Source organism: Marmota marmota, unplaced genomic scaffold (assembly GCF_001458135.2).
Source record: "Marmota marmota marmota unplaced genomic scaffold, marMar, whole genome shotgun sequence".
In the NCBI taxonomy this organism is placed as follows: domain Eukaryota; kingdom Metazoa; phylum Chordata; class Mammalia; order Rodentia; family Sciuridae; genus Marmota; species Marmota marmota.
The window spans coordinates 1520711-1534550 of NW_026000305.1; positions in this window are offsets into that span (position 1 = coordinate 1520711).

Here is a 13840-nt window from a genome sequence, read left to right on the forward strand (position 1 = left end):
TGACTGGGCTTATAGGAATGCACCACTGCACTGGACTACAGTTCATATATTTATGAAATAATGCAAATATGCATATAACCCTGGAATAAAATTTATAAAATTTTTAGAAGTAAAAATTAATTTTACTGTATCTTGTCAATATGTAGAAGTCTAAAATACTCTTCTTATGAAATTATATTTTATAAAAGTAAAGTATTAAAAAAATCAATGATAATGTTGTTATGATTAGATACATGAAAACACCACTAAATCTCTTCAAAGGTAAATCCTATTATAAAATATCACAAAAACTATTGGGGTCCTCTTTCCAAAATTTTGGAATAAAATAATAAAGTAAAATTATTCAACAGCACAAAAGCATATATAAACTGAAAATGTATCACTTTCTCAATAACCACCATCCTCAAAGATTAATGATAGGGCTGGGGTTGTAGCTCAGTGATAGAATACTTGCCTTGCATGCATGAGGCATTGGATTCAATCCTCAAGAACACATAAAAATAAATATCTACATCATTAAAATAAAGATATTGTGTACATGTACAACTAAAAATACTTTTAAAATATTAATTATAGTTTAAAACTTTTGATATTAAATAGTATTCACAATTTACCCCTGGAAAATTTAATCATTCTAATTAAAACAATGTAGTTAGGCAGTAACCAGGTCTACACAAAATAATATATAGAATTATATAAGTTATATAAAAAGATCAAAAATGGGTCCAACTTAAAGGATTTTAAAATTGTTAACGGGTTGCTAGATGGGGAAGTAAAGAAATAAGCTATTTGTTCATTTCTGAATGTTTCCTATGTGTTTTGACTCAATAATATTTGTGTCAATGATAGGTTGTTTATGGGTCCCTCAGAATAATAAAGCATATGCCATAGCTCAAAGTATACTTAGCAACAAAAAGCACACATTCTACATCATTTAAAGATAAATATCAAAGTACCATTAAAATATTATTTAATTTCTGTTTCATATCTTTTAATGTCATTAGAGTAAAAGTGTTTTTTAATTTATTTTAGTTGTAGATGGACATAGTACCTTTATGTTATTTATTTATTTTTATGTGGTGCTAAGGATTGAACCCAGTGCCTTACATGTGCCAGGCAAGAGCTCTACCACTGAACCACAACCCCAGCCCCTAAAAGTGTTTTTTTAATAAGTCATTTACTGTTTATATATATGCATTTGAATTTTGTTGCAGACATCATTTAGCTTTGGCTTGTGAAAACTTTTCATTACTAAAGATATAAAGAGAGAATCAATCCCTTCTCAGGAAAGGATAAATGATAAACTCAGATCTAAAAGGAATGTACATTAGCTGCAGGCCTTTGGAAGAATGACACACTATTTTAGGAATATGTGTGATATATAGGTGATATATATATATCATCACAGAACTGTTAATGATAGGGTGAGAGCATGTAATGTGCTGACATAAGAGGTTAAAGGTCTACTTTTTCCATAAATTTTTATAGATGCTTCAATCTTTGAAACACTTGATAACCTTATTTTCCTAAGGGGAGGGAGAACAAAACAAAAGAGTAATAATAACAAATGTCCATTTTAATTCATGTACATGAATGTATGTGTGTATGATATTTCACCCTTGTGCTCATGTGTACATGAATGTATGTGTGTATGATATTTCACCACAGTGTTTAAGAGAAAGATACTCAAGAGAATGGAATTGAAGAGCACAGGAGGAAAATCCTTGTGAAAAAGGATCATCTAGTGATAATGACATGTAAGCCTATGATTTTACATTATTGACATGCAAAGGCATATGGTGCCTAATGGAACAAAAGACATAGATGTAGTACCCATAATTCCCAATGCCATATAAATGATAAATATGAAATTAGAAGAAAACAATTTTAAAGAAATCACATATCTAAAATAAACAGAATGAAATGGTTTTTCACTTAGGCAGGCAGAAGAACTTATTATCATCAGGTAAAATTTGAATTTAAGTCTCCTGAAATATTCTTCTTGTATATGACCACATAAGCTTTGCTTTCATTTCCTGGTCTAATGATATTAGAAAATCATGAATTCTAGAACAATATAAAGTGTTACAATTTATAGAGGATAGATTTGTTAATCAGCACTATTGAAAGGTAGCTCAACTCACAAGTAACATTTTGAAACTAGTATTGCAATACATTTTCATCAACATTTTTATTAAGCCTTTTATTTTATTTTATTTTTTGGTGGGGGTAATGGGAAATGAACTCAGGGTTTCTTAACCATTGAGTCACATCTCCGGACCTTTTTAATATTTTATTTAGAGACAGGGTCTCACTGAGTTGCTTTGCACCTTGCTGTTGCAGAAGCTGGCTTTGAATTCACAATCCTCCTGTTTTAGCCTCCTGAGCCACTGGGATTACACACATGCACCATAGCACCTGGCTTAAAAAGTGCTTTTAATGTTTTTTCTTGCCTGGCTTTATATTTCATTTTTAACTTGATTATAGCATTTTTTAAATTTTTAGTTGTAGATGGACACAATATCTTTCTTTTATTCTAACATGGTGCTGAGAATCGAACCCATGCCAAGACAAGCTCTAGCCCCTGTAAAACACGTTTTTATCTCATCTGAATCTACTTTGAATAGTACTATAAACTAAAGTAAAAAGAAGGCTATTTAAGTGGAGAAACTGGAGAAAACAAATTCTCAGAGAACCCTAGCTAAAGTAAATGTAAATTTTAGAGTAAAACTTTTTTTTTTTTCAGTTTTACTAGTTGGCTGAATCAAAATTGTTTCTAAAGAGATCACACACACACACACACACACACACACACACAGAGAGAGAGAGAGAGAGAGAGAGAGAGCGCGCAAATACCAAATAAGAGATTATACTTGAGTTTTCTCAAATTAAAATCTGTAACAAAATCCTGCAGGGGAAAAGCATGAGGGTGAGATAGGATCAGAGGTGATAAGGAGGACAGGAGAAAAGATGAAATAGGACAGATGAGGACAAGGAGATCAATCCATAAATCTAGTTTCCCCATTGCTTGTAATCACCCCCACCAATACACACACAGCTTATCAGCCCAGAAAACTTCTAATCATATTTAAAAACTGAGTTCAAATGCCACATCCTCTGTTCCTGCATTAATAACAGTACAGAATTGGCATAGAAAATAAAATACAGTTCTTCACCTTATATGACTGTAATTTTACAGGTCTTTCCAAGGTACAATAGAAGTAAGAGATCAATTGTTTTAGAAACAAGCATTTCCAAAGAACATTCTAAGTAGTGCAAAAATCACTGTAATATTTAATTAAATCTAATCAAAGCCTTAAAGAAGAATACTGACTGAGCTCACATCTGTCTTCATGTGTAAATAAACTCTGGTGATGGCATATAAAATAAGGGTTTTACATATTTTGTTTATTATCCAACAAATATAATTCTAATACTCACTGTCAAAAAACCTACATATTCTGAGTCAATATCACAAAGTGTAGGTCTATATGCTAAGGCTAAGTAAAGAAAAATAATAAATAGCATCATTCTTAAGCATAATGGCAAAGCATGTCAATTTTAACAACATTCCAAGACGATAGGAGTCTGAGCAGAATGTTTACTTACTGATTCTGTCTGTGCATGAGCTAGCCTTCAACTAAGAAAAAGACAGATGGTGGGATGCTGACTTGTAAACAGTGCTGCCACAGTGCATGCCATGATTTTGATTCTCCCTGGAACTATATCTGCATTCATTATAATGGGTGGTCTTATCAGTGCATCTGACTGAAGTACCTTCCTGAATATCTGTTTAAAACTGCTTCTGTAGTTATAAAAATGAGCAGCCATCATGCTTAAGAATCAGTCCGTAATGACTGGAAGCAAAAGTTGGGGGTGGGGGAGATAGGAAGATCTTAAACACAAATTTAAGTTGTAAATTTTCAGGAGCTTTCCCCACTGGCATATATTTGGGGAGGAAAGAAATAGCATGAAGTACCAGTGTCCCAAAGTGTTTGATATTGATGAATGGAATGAAACCTGTCTCAGTATTTGAATCCAAAGTGTTGATATCTCAGCTGCAATAGCAACATTTATATTTCTTTGAAAGGAGATGGTGAGTCTTTAATTATTAAACGAGTCGTATTTAGCAGATGGTCAAAGAAAAGTACTTTTTAAAAGTTGCCCAGAGGGTTATATAAACGAACAAGCTAAAACAGCTGGCAGCTGGTGCATGAAATCAATAATGAGAAAATGAGTTCTACTGTATCTTTGTTTTCATTGTCTGGTTGAAGACAGTGAAGACAAGAGAAAAAGCGAGAGGGAATCAACTTATGAACTTCACAAATAGGCTGAATGGATTATGCGTATCTAATTAGAAAGAGACAAACCTCCTGGAGTGAGGCTGTAACTAAAGAAATGGTGTATATGTATGTACGTGCACTTGTAAGTATGTATATGAAAGTGTACCCACGTGCTGTAGGAAGAGGAATATGGAGATGAAATTGTTTTTGTTTTGTTTTTTTTCTGACTAATTCAACTATTCTGTCCTGGAAGATTCATTGTTTATTTTATGGATGAGAAAATTGCACATAATCAGAGATGAATACTTTGAGAGACAGTATAAGTAATACCAATAAAATAGTAATAGTTTGAACATTCATGGTTTACCTCACTTATTCTTTAAAGCAATTTGAATAGTTAGAATTCTTGGAATAAAAAAAAATCCTGCTGAGCATCATAGACTCTTTTTTAGACTTATTAGTAACAACTTTTACCAAAAGAATCACTATCCAAAAATTTCTATTAGCTTTTTTTCACACTGATAATTCTTTAAGAAAAATCGCAAATATGGTCAGGTGTTTAAAATTACAAATTCTCACATGATGTCTAGAGAGTACTAAATATTTAAGGTGTGAAATTGAAATAAAAAAATAAAGCAGGTAAAATATTCTTACTTTCTGAACCTTATTAAAATGAAAAATTATTATAATAGTCATTTGTAAAAGCACAGGGAGTATATACAACACAAAAATTAAATAAGCATGTTCTCAATGAACATATATGATCAAATTTCTCCCATTACATCTCAGAGCATAAAACCACCACCAAATAAATGAATATGTTTATATATTTAGTGGTATAATGTGTATATAATATAACATTATATATGTGTATTTAATGGTGCTTTTATGCTCTGAGATATAATTTCCAAATTTTCATTCATCTTTACTAGATAAATATGTCATTCAAATGGGGATAAAAGAGAAATACTGTTAAAACTTCCTGAACTGAGGCTTCAGAATATAGGTAGAAAATCAGAAACAGAATTGGAGTATACAGGTAGTGCACACGGTTTCAGCTCAAGTCAGCTATTATATTTTATTGGGTTTTAACTGAAGATGAAATTGGTACATACCATTTCAAACCATGCTGTTCTATTTCAGAGGATTTTATCTTCAGAACAAAATGATACTCTTAGGTCTAATTTGCATCACTTTTATGACAGTGAATGGATAGTTTTCCTGAAATCAGAGAATCTGAGTCTGTCCTGAGATATGGAAGTGACACTTCCTGTGGGTATCAGGAGTAAAGCAATGCGATTAACATCAGATTATTTGGGGTTTTTTGTTTGTTTGTTTTTTATTTGTGTGTGTGTGTGTGTGTGTGGTTGTTGTTTGGTTGTTTTTGTTTGTTTGTTTTGTTTTGTTTTTTTTGCCAAGGAATGTTTGCTAAAGCAAATAAAACTCTGGCCTTCAGCCTGCCCAGACAGGGGTGAAATCATGATGAATTTATACCCTGACTAGGAGTTAGGCAGATTATTGTACACTGTGTACTAGTATTGAAGTAAATGTTTTACCATCAAAGCAAATTTGACATCGATTTGAAAAAGTAGGATGTCTTCTTTGATGTTACTGGTACTTGAGTTTTGATGTCATCACAGTCTGCTTATATTTTTTTTAAATGTAAACAAGGTATTATTCAGCAGTCTAATCTACCTTCTATAATTCACACAGTAAATAAAACAGTCATCACTTTTTATGTACTATTCAGCAATACTTACTCTCAAACATGCAATATATGAAATGCAGATTCTATCACAAAATATTATTTTTCCTGCTTATTTAGAGTACTTGAAATAAGCTTTTGAATTACTGCTTACAGCAACACTGTAAACTAAAATGCACTAGAATAATAAAGATAAGTCTATCTCACTTCATAAAGGAAATGCATGTGATTGTAGATAAACAAGAGACTTGCCTATATCAAGTCTTGCTTTGTCAGATGGGCCCTATGACTTGAGGCTGCATAGGTCTTATGTCTTCTAAGAATCTTTTAAAAATATTTTTTTATTTATACATGGACAAAATATCTTTATTTTGTTTATTTTTATGTGTTGCTGAGGATGGAACCAGTGCCTCACATGTGCCCTAAGAATCTTTACTACTTTCTTGAATGATACCATGAAACACTGAACAATACTAGAGAACTGCTGTCACCTCTAGCAAGTAACACCTTTGATTCAAATATTTTCCTATAGAGATACCAGATTTCAAACTGTACTACAGAGCAATAGTAACAAAAACAGCATGGTACTGGTACCAAAACAGGCAGGTGGACCAATGGTACAGAATAGAGGACACAGAGACCAATCCACAAAATTACAACTTTCTTATATTTGATAAAGGGGCTAAAAGCATGCAATGGAGGAAGGATAGCATCTTCAACAAATGGTGCTGGGAAAACTTGGAAATCCATATGCAACAAAATGAAGCTGAACCCCTTTCTCTCGCCATGCACAAAAGTTAATTCAAAATGGATCAAAGAGCTTGATATCAAATCAGAGACTCTGCACCTGATAGAAGAAAAAGTTGGCTCCGATCTACATATTGTGGGGTCGGGCTCCAAATTCCTTAATAGGACACCCATAGCCCAAGAGTTAAATACAAGAATAAACAAATGGGACTTACTTAAACTAAAAAGTTTTTTCTCAGCAAGAGAAACAATAAGAGAGGTAAATAGGGAACCTACATCCTGGGAACAAATTTTTACCCCTCACACTTCAGATAGAGCCCTAATATCCAGAATATACAAAGAACTCAAAAAATTAAACAATAAGATAACAAATAACCCAATCAACAAATGGGCCAAGGACCTGAACAGACACTTCTCAGAGGAGGACATACAATCTATCAATAAGTACATGAAAAAATGCTCACCATCTCTAGCAGTCAGAGAAATGCAAATCAAAACCACCCTAAGATACCATCTCACTCCAGTAAGATTGGCAGCCATTATGAAGTCAAGCAACAATAAGTGCTGGCGAGGATGTGGGGAAAAGGGTACACTTGTACATTGCTGGTGGAACTGCAAACTGGTGCGGCCAATATGGAAAGCAGTATGGAGATTCCTAGGAAAGCTGGGAATGGAACCACCATTTGACCCAGCTATCGCCCTTCTCGGTCTATTCCCTGAGGACCTTAAAAGAGCATACTATAGGGATACTGCCACATCAATGATCATGGCAGCACAATTCACAATAGCTAGACTTTGGAATCAACCCAGATGCCCTTCAATAGATGAATGGATTAAAAAACTGTGGCATTTATACACAATGGAGTATTACGCAGCACTAAAAAATGACAAAATCATGGATTTTGCAGGGAAATGGATGGCATTAGAGCAGATTATGCTAAGTGAAGCTAGCCAATCCTTAAAAAACAAATGCCAAATGTCTTCTTTGATATAAAGAGAGCAACTAAGATCAGAACAGGGAAGAAGAGCATGAGGAAAAGATTAACATTAAACAGAGACGAGTGGGGGGAGAGAAAGGGAGAGAGAAGGGAAACTGTATGGAAATGGAAGGAGATCCTCATTGTTACACAAAATTACATATAAGAGTTTGTAAGGGGAAAGGGGGAAAAAAACAAGGGAGAGAACTGAATAACAGCAGATGGGGTAGAGAGGGAAGATGAGAGGGAAGGGGAGGGGGGATAGTAGGGGATAGGAAAGGTAGCAGAATACAACAGTCACTAATATGGCATTATGTAAAAATGTGGATGTGTAACCGATGTGATTCTGCAACTTGTATTTGGGGTAAAAATGGGAGTTCATAACCCACTTGAATCAAATGCATGAAAGATGATATGTCATGAGCTTTGTAATGTTTTGAACAACCAATAAAAAAATAAATAAAATAAAATAAACAAATATTTTCCTTTCTTCTTTGAATACTTTTATCACTATTTTTCTTTCTTTTCGTTAATTCCTTCCTCATGCATTGTTGCCTCTCTCTCTACCCTTTTTATTTCCATTCCTTCTTTCCTATTTTCTTTCTCCTGTTTTTTTTTTCTGCAATGAGTTTAAATGTGCAATTTAATCCATGTCACGAAATCTATGGATGAAGACAGATTGCATTCTTATATGTCATTATTTAATGTGTGAAATATTAAATGCACAAGCATATTAAAGCGTAGTTTATTGGCTATGAAAAAAAGAAGGTGGAACATAACCACAACCCTTCCATTTCCTTAGCCCACAAGGATAAAGAAACCATAGCTGACATATCAACTTCATCTACATAAGGAAATTGATCCCCAGAAACCTTGATCAGTTAATTAGAATAAAACAGCCTCTGATTACCTCTTTTTCACAGAAAGGGGAGAGAAACTTCATAGGAAATATCTAGGCAATAGCTTGAAATGATTAAAGATGAAAGGAAATTTAATATATCTGCAATACTGATAACTCATATAAATCTCTGAATTCCTGGACATAACTAGTCTAGAGTCTCCAAAGGATATCATCAGTAACATGAAATCCAGAACACAAGAAAACACAATATTTATAATGTAATTCTCACTGAAACTACTTGAGATTAATTAAAATTTGTGGACCTAGAAATGAAACCTATGGAAAGGTTTCCTCCAGAGAGGAAGTAGGTGAGAGAGGGGTGTGCTCCCTTGGAGCAATGAAATAAGGGAAATTCATGAATAAATAGACGTGTTCAGATATGTCACCATACGTACTTGAACATAAAAATGATATGATGAAAATGGTGTCTAGGCAAAAATATCTATCAGCAGAATTATGTTAAAAAGTAACTGAACAGAAGCAAACATGACTAGAAGTTGATAAAAGAAGGTCCTTATATGAAGTGAAAAGAGCCAAGTCAGGATGAAAACAAAATAGAACTAAAAGATAAGATTTTTCTGAAACATGGAAGAATAAAAGTTAGTGGGTCTTGTTGATACATTGGCTAAAAGCAAAAATGAGAAAGTAAAGGGGCTGGCATTGTGACTCAGTGGTAGAGTGCTCGCCTCGCACATGTGAGACCCTGGGTTCAATACTCAGCAGCACATAAAAATAAATAAATAAGTGAAATAAAGGTGTTGTGTCCAACTACAACTAAAAAATAAATATAAAAAAAATGAGAAAGTAAAGATATCAAACTTAAAGAACTGTAAATTAGTAATTCAGAGAAAATGGGCAAGGGGAACAAAGAGGATCTAAGATATATATATACACACACATATACCCTTCTAAGAACCTTCTGATTGAATCTAAATCATTAACATCTTATTATTTGCTGTTTTTTTCCAATGTGTTCTCCCAATGCTAATTTTTTTAAAAAAATAGTGATCTGAGTTTCTCCTACTTGTCCTTTATATAATAGATGGCAGAATTTTTTGAAATTACATCTTCCAAATACATTAATAAAATGAACGCTAGTTCACAAATAATTTCACATCCATTTGCACATATTAACCCTTGTTATGCACTCTCAATCCATAGCTGAACCTTTAATTAAAGACCTTCCCTTATTCCTAAAGTCTGTAAATCCAAACCATAATATATAAAATGTCAAGGGGATTATTATCATTTTAGATGATAATAATTCTTAACCTTTACTATTTGGGCTATAATATTTTTCTCTAGACAAGTGTTGAGAGCAGCAGAATACTGCCTTAAAATAAATGGATACATCTTTAATTGAAAATCATTAGAAGCCTCTATGGATATAGTTTACTAGACTAACACACAATATGGTTGGGGGCAGATGATGCAAATTGGAATTGATATTATAACAACACTAAGACCAATGATTTATATGACAAAGTCAACAGTTTCCTGGTCAAATAATGTTACTAAAACCTTACTATCTGAAGTACAAGAAAGTTATCAAAAAGCTACCTTCACACACACACAAAAAAAAAAATCAGTATAAACTCAATAGCTCTCCAACAGAAGCAAACTCTTTCCATTTAATAATGGATATTTAGTTGATATTTGCCTTCTTGGATAAAGATTAAGCTGGTACCCAAATACAACACTGTAAGCATCCTAGGAAAAGCATGGGAGCCAAAAACACTTGTTGGGTAAAAAGTTTAAAAGTGTTTTTTGTTTGTTTGTTTGTTTTGGGGACTGGGGATTGGACGCAATTGCTTAACCACTGAGCCATATCCCCAGTTCTTTTTAATATTTTATTGAGAGATGGGGCCCACTGAGTTGCTTAGAGCCTCAATAAATTGCTGAGGCTGGCTTTGAACTCGTGATCCTCCTACATTAGTCTCTGAAGCCAGTCGGATTACACACATGCATCACAGTGCCTGGCTTAAAATGTGTTTTTAATGATTTTTCTCAACTGTGCAGGTGCTAAGATGATAAAAACTTTTCAAAATACTTTCAAAAAGATTGACACTATCTAAAGAAAAAAGATAATTCACAGTGTATATTAAAGTACTTTGTGCAGTCAAGTTCTTGATATAACATGAAGAAATCCCTGTGGGGGGAAAAACCAATGTTTTGGTATCAAGGTATTTCAGGTTCTATTTTCAAGAGTTTGGGAAAGGCAGCGGAGCACAACAGACACTAGTATGGCAATATGTAAATCAATGGATGTGTAACTGATGTGATTCTGCAATCTGTGTATGGGGTGAAGGTGGGAGTTCATAACCCACTTGAATCAAAGTGTGGAATATGATATGTCAAGAAATTTGTAATGTTTTGAACAACCCACAATAAAAAATTAAAAAAAAAAGAGTTTACTTAGACTCAAAGGAAGAAAAAATGTTGCTACACATTGCAGTTATGCATCATGTTAGCATTTTGAAGGATCATTCAGAAAGAAGTTTTAAAAACTATTGAATATCTTCACATTCTTTTCTTCCCTTTGTCTAATTTTGAAGAAAACTTGCACCAAAATATAAGAACAGTGAGCTAAAGTACTAAGAACATGAACTTTGAAGACATAATTGGGAATTCCTTCAGAATATCAGGTCTGCCACTTATTATCTATGTAACATTGAAAAAGTAATTCAATCCTCTTATATATCAGTTTTCTGATCTATAAAATAGGGATAACAATAGTTCTTTTTTTCAAATATATTAAAGTGCTCAAGTCAGTGCCTAGCACAAAATAAGTGATAAAAGTGTTTGTTGTCATCATTATTCTGGTAAATCAAGTATCATTACAATAAGATAAAAAGGAATTTGTTTCTTCCAGGCTTGGTGAAACATGTCTGTAATCTCAGCAACTTGTGAGGCTGAGGTAGGAAGATAGCAAGTTGGAGGCCACCCTGCGCAAGTTAGGAAGACCCTCAGCAACTTAGGGAAACTCTGTCTCAAAATAATAAATAAAAAGGACTTAGGATGTATTTCAACAGTATAGGGCCCCTGAGTTCAATTATCAGTACCAAAAGGGGGGGTGTCTGACTTGTTTAATTTGCCATATAGAGATATAAGATCTATAATATCTACTTTATTTACCAAATGAAATGTTAAATCGTAAAACATCAGACTGGTAAATTACCTTGATCTGATTCATTTTAAAACAATGCTTAAAAGAGAGAGTCCCAGATTCAAAGATATTCCTTGTTTTTATTGCACCAGCTAGTGAAATTTGTATTTACATTCACTTAAATTTAATCTTAAACTAATTAGCAGAGCCAATATTTTGATAAAGATCGACCTTCCAGAATTTCATGTCTCTTTACTTTCTCCCAAATATCTATTGCTCTTTAATCAGTACTGGCAAAAGAATGGTATATAAAGAAGTGTCAAACTTACTTGATGTAACTCATGAAGGGCACTTTTTGCCTATATTTGGACTGTTGCACTAGTTACTAATACTCACTGTTACTTTCAGACTCTCTTCATGACCTGCTTGCTTCTAGTTCAGACTAAATAACCACACTTTACTGTTCAAAGTGCAAGGTCAACAAGGTCATTCCTTCCCATAGACTCACAGGAGAATTCACACAATGATGGGCAGCAAGCCTACATGACATTTTCCCTGCTGTAAAATGGAGGCTATCTGTAAGAGTCTTATTTCAAATTAACCAATAGGATCATCTTTTTTAAAGGGTTCATGATTTTGAAATATGTAATTATTTCATGTTTTAAGTTTTATATGAGGATCCAGGAAATTAGATTAAATGGTCATTGCTAACTATAAAAGCTTCAAAAACTGAAAATCAAAAGAATAAAAGAAAAAATATAAATCTACAACTAGAAGCACTAAACTAACGTGGTTTATCCCTGGATTTTGGATATTCCAACTCACAAGGTACTTTCTGTGAGACATTTTCTTTTTCTTGCAAAAAGGTTACAATATTATCAGTTTATAAAGTATTAATCACAGTGAAAGATCAGTGGAAAACTAATAAGCATAAGTTCCTTAATGCTTGTTTAAAATGGCAGTATTAATCAAAGTATAACATATGCACAAACACATACACATGCTTTTCTTACTCCCATTGTCTTTTACCTGTAATATAATTTTATTATAAATTTCACAGGATAAAATTAATTTGTTATAGTACATTAACTGATGGAATTCTCTGACTAGCAATTGTGAAATTTTCACCTTCTACTCCTAACAGAACACAAAGACAAAGAAATATTTAGAATTTAAATCTGAATTCTTTTAAACAATATTCAATTCATAATTGTTATTCTCATAGTTAATTCTCTGATGATAACAGTACAACATTTTTCCAAATTCCTGTGATTTAGAGGTGTTAGTATTATGGGTCCATGTTAACATTTCTTTAAAGAACTCAAAGTATTTTCTTGAATATTCTGAATACCTGCATACAAAATAGTACTTGAAGACATACTATACACTTTAATTTTCAGATTGACTAACTCTAAGAAGTTGATTTCAGTGGTAACAATGGGACTGCAAATCAAAATCTGCCTCATTTGGTTCTTTAGGGTTTAAAGTACTTCTTAATATGCACGACTAAACCCTAGATCTGATCATATAAAACAGAACCATAGCTGGCAATTGGAAGTCCACACAATTATGATCCTTAGATACAAATTAGTATCCTAGAAAGTAGTATTTATCAATTATACAGTTTCAATATTGAAAAATCAAGGCATTTTAAAAATAAAAGCATTGTACTTTTTTAAGACAAAATGAGAAATAAATAGCCCATAACAGTAAGGCACACATACCAATATGCCAAAACTTTTACTCATCATATACATTCTTTTCTGTACACCAAACTCAGTGATTATAGAACTGTAGTTATAAAACACTACCAACATTTTATAATAAAACTTTATTCACCATACCATTCAGGCAAATGTGAAATTTCAAAATCTCCCATGGTGGTGAAAATCTTTGTCAGACAGAGTCTTTTAAGTTCAGATAGAAAACATAATTCCATCTTTTTTTTTCCCTTGTGGCTCAGGACTTCCCAGGGCCTTGGAACACTCTGAACATGTATCATCACTAACACAAGCCCTTGCATGTTGCAGAAGGGAAAGGTCCTAGAACACTGTCAAGTATCTTCTCCCCCTTCCCAAACCACCCCCATCACAAATATTGGAAGTTGAAGGAGTTGACACA